Source organism: Alosa sapidissima, chromosome 1, assembly GCF_018492685.1.
Source record: "Alosa sapidissima isolate fAloSap1 chromosome 1, fAloSap1.pri, whole genome shotgun sequence".
Lineage (NCBI taxonomy): Eukaryota > Metazoa > Chordata > Actinopteri > Clupeiformes > Clupeidae > Alosa > Alosa sapidissima.
In genome coordinates, this window is record NC_055957.1 from 26,464,083 (window position 1) to 26,468,624 (window position 4,542).

Below are 4,542 nucleotides of genomic sequence, written 5' to 3' on the forward strand. Positions count from 1 at the left end.
TATTTTAAAAACAGGATTTGACATCCAAGATGTGAATTTCACAGGTTGACAGATGATACGGTATACCACACACTTTCACACATTTTTGTATTCCCAGTCTTTTTATGAGGTAACACAATGTTATTGAAGCCCTAGAACCTAGAGTTTGAAAGACTGAATGGAAATATGGTATGATATTGGATGTTGCCATTTTCTACCTGAGCCCTCTTGTTGGATGTCTTTAGGTACTAAACGACAACAACGTAAACCGAATATGGGGGCTTCGGGCTTACTCAAAAGATTAATATATATTATACATTTACTTTTACCGGGGTTAACAGGCAGAGGTGTATCTGTAGGAATCCTGTCCATGTTGGCTGACAGTTGTAATGAACCTTGTCAGTAGTGGGAAAAGAAGTTTACTATGATAGCCAGAAGCTCCCAAGAACGCATTACTGGTATTAGCAGGCTAGCTAGTTTAATGCTGAACATGTTTTTGCTTTTTCTCCCTAATGAAAGTACTTAAAGACATCTATCAATAGGGCCCCAGGTTCTCCTTTAATGCTGGCCTTTAAACACTTAGCTTTTGGTCTTTTGCCAAATATTACAAAATATTAAAGGTGCTCTAAGTGATACTGGGTAACGTCACTTCTGTTGTCTTTCAAACAAAACAGAGAGCTAGCTCGCTACTTCCTCCCCCTCCCCCCAGTGCTGCTCCCGTGCAATTGAAACTCTCCTAAACGTGCATCTCGTCTGTGATTTGCTGGAACAGTTTGTTATGTTTTTATGGGCTAGGTTTGCCCAGGTTGTTTTTGTTGCCGTTTTTGGAGACCGGGCTGTCCACAGATGGCATTTTTTTACAGTGTATTCAGGACACAGACAGCTAGTGGATGGTTAGGTGATGTTTGCAGTAAGTGACATAAAATGTTTTAGCCTAAAAAACGTATGGCATCGCTTAGAGCACCTTTTAAAGACATCTATCAATAGGGCCCCAAGTTCTCCTTTAATGATGGCCTTTAAACACTTAACGTTTGGTCTTTTGCCCAATCTTACAAAACAATGTTAATGTCTATTGACCCCTGGTTTCGGTGAATACAGTGCATGTAATATTGTAATACACTGATGTAATACATTTTTATTGGAAAAGAGGCTAAGTTCTTGACGTGATACACCCTGATGACATGTTTACAACACATTTGTTGTTTCTATTGGATCCCAAAACTATAGAAAAAGTCATAAGGTGCACTTAACCATGTACTGGTTTCATCAAATAGCAAGCAATTCAGTGTTGTATTATGGCAAATACAATAAGGAGAACATGCAGAGAAAGTAGCAGAATCTTTTGTAGCTGACCTTTGACTTTGTCTTCAAATAAGCTCTTTATTTTGTAAGTCATAGGATATATACTTAGAAATGCTGTTGTACACTTAGCCGTTCATGTATTTCACATGCATATTTCTTCATTGTTGTGTTGTGCTTCCGAAGGTCACAATCAAGGTATTTTTTGTCTGTTGACACTAACGCTGCTAGAAAAGCTGATTCTGTAAAATAATTATGAAAACATTAGGCTACTAATTGTAGTGTAATAAGGGTAGTTATGTAACTAATTTAAGCTATGCTATTAGGAACTCACTACATTTTTTGATGTAACATAAACCTGAATGTACCTTTGTAATATTTGTGTTCCTTAGACTTAATACACACTGCTTTATACATCTTTAAATATTGAACAAATAAATGTTGTTTATACTAAACGTGTTCTATTCTGGGGCTCTTTTGTGGTATTTATTTTTGGTACACAGGTTGAGATCTTTAATTCTTTGGGCCAGCATCGCATACAGAACAGGTCATTATTCAAATGTTCCTATACTTGAGTAAAATTGAGCTGCAGCAGCCTGCATTGCAGTTTACCTACAGTTTAAATGCCTGCAATCAGAACATCCATTAATTCCACAAAACTCAGCATGCATTCAGGGGCTGTAATAGTCAACATTTGTGCAGTTCTGAACTAGGGATCGACCGATATATCGGCCGGCCGATATTTGCGTTGCAACAAAAAAATGCAACAAAAAAAGCATGCTTGCTTATCTAATTGCCTAAATTACTTCAGGCTTTTCAACATTGTGTTATGTTTTTCTTTGCTCTAGCTACATCAGCAAGTATCGACAGAAACGTGCCCATTGAACTTGGGTTGCAGGGACAAACCCAAGGTTTGTTGAATATTCACCCTTGTGATTTCTTTTGATTATGCCTCCATGTTCCTACACTCATCATATTAAGCCACTCCAAATAATAATTTGAGAGAGAGAGAGAGTAATTTGGCACCCTCTCATTCATAAACAGTCAGAAGAGCAGCGGATGAAGATTCATCAGATGCAAAAAAGCCACGCATTGAGGTAACCTTACACTGATTATCAATGGCATTTTCTTTTTCAACTTTTATCAACACTCTGTGCAGATGGTACTGCTACACATGTGTGGTCTGTGGTTTGTCATCTCTGATTAATTTGGTTTAACTGTCAGGATGAAGATGGGATGCTGGATGGAAACGATGCTGCTGAAAATAATTATGTAAAGGGATTATAAAATCATACATATCTTTAGTGTAAGTTATGTAATAATACATGCTATTGTCATGTATAAGAACTCGCTACTTATTTGTTTAAATGATACAGTCATAATACACAGAATCCTTAATTCCTTGTAACATCACAAGGGACCCTTATAAACATGTTGTTCTTCCCTACTTGAATAACATAATTAGCAGTTTTGAATTCTAGGCTGCTTTTTCTGCATGTTGGGTTGAATTTGGAAGGCCCCTATGAGTTTAAACCAAAGGCTTCACAACCAAAGGGATACAGCACAATAGAGATGTTAAACAATACTACACAGACACTTATCTCAAAGCTGGGGGGGGGGGTGCTGGATGGAAATATTTGTGCTGTGGCCTAAACTAATTTGCACTTTAGAATGTTAACCATGCACACACAGGTGGGATAGTTATGATGATACTGCAATAAGTTCACAACCACAAAGCATATTTGATGAGTTTCAGTTGGTCAAAAATATTTATAATAAATAAAAATATAATAAACAAATTTTAGCACTCCATGAAATTATGCAGGAGTGGTCACCTGTGTTGTTCAGCTATAGTTAATCTTATATAAGCTTGTTATCTTGGTCATTGTAATGCTAGCCTATATCTTACTTTTTCAGGACAGTCTAGGCTACCCATATTTGGAAGTATGATGTAATATTTGCATTTGACTTATGTCAGGCTTTATATCAAGATAAATCAATTGTGTCTCATCATGTTTGCATCAATGTCACTATGAAGCATGCCAGTAGAAATAGGCCTATTCATATCTGTGTAAGTGGGGTTGTCTGGAATCTGGCAATAAGAACCATGATAGTGGGATATGCTACTCTATATGGCTAAGCAATTTACAAAATTAGTTTACATTAGAATGCATTATAATTTCGGCCCAAAATTGAAGACCATGTAGAAATGTGTTCGATTTCAAAACCGGATTACTCGGGAACTGCTTAAAAGGGCAGATGATTGTGTTAGGCTAGGCTTCTTGGTGCAGTGGTGTCAGGTATCCTTTTGATTAGTTTTATTTGGGTAATTACCTTCACTTCCCCTATTCCAACACTCACAGGGCCCTTATAAGCCTAGGCCTCTTTATTCTAACCAATTTATTTACTCAGTTATATGTTTTACTTCAGAATCATAATTGGCCAGGTTTGCATACAAACAAACAAGGAATTTGACTCCGGTTAATCTTTGCTCTCAAAGTACAACACTCACTTTACATAAAGAATAAAAACAGGAATTTCTTGAATTTCCCCTGGGGATCAATAAAGTATCTATCTATCTATCTATCTAGGAAAGACAGTATGACATATCCAATATAGCAATACTATAAAGTATGACAGTATGACATATAACAATATAGCAATACTATAAAATGTACAAATCTACAAAAAATATACAATAACAATTGAAGAGAGGGAAGGAATACTGCAATACTTGCAGGAATACTGCAATATCAGTAGTCTGAGTGAGATTTAAGATTTAAATATACATAGTGCATGATTAATTTCATGACTAACATTTTGTGTCTTAATATGCACAACTGCTTTAACTGAAGATGATGCTGGTCCAACAGCAAACCAGTACTGGCAGGTCACCTATATCTGCAATTTGTCAATTCTAATTCTAATAGAATTTTGATTACTGTAGGCATGACATGTGCCGCATGTACCCGTCTGCCTGACCAGAGGGAAGTAGGCCTACATAGGCTACAGAAATGTACAGAGGGTTACCAAAACAAAGGACTATTTTCTTGCCTGAAAGAAAACACGCTGTCGGAATTACACCCAGATTGTAGGTTACACTATGCCATGTGTATATAATAAAAAAAAAAATCATTTCATAATGTTACAATTACGTAAAATGATAAATATGGACATTTGTCAACAAGTCTGACTGCTCTGTGTTGGGAAAAAGAATTCAGGCAACCCTTGGGGCAGCCTTATACTGAAAAAGATCAGGGGACT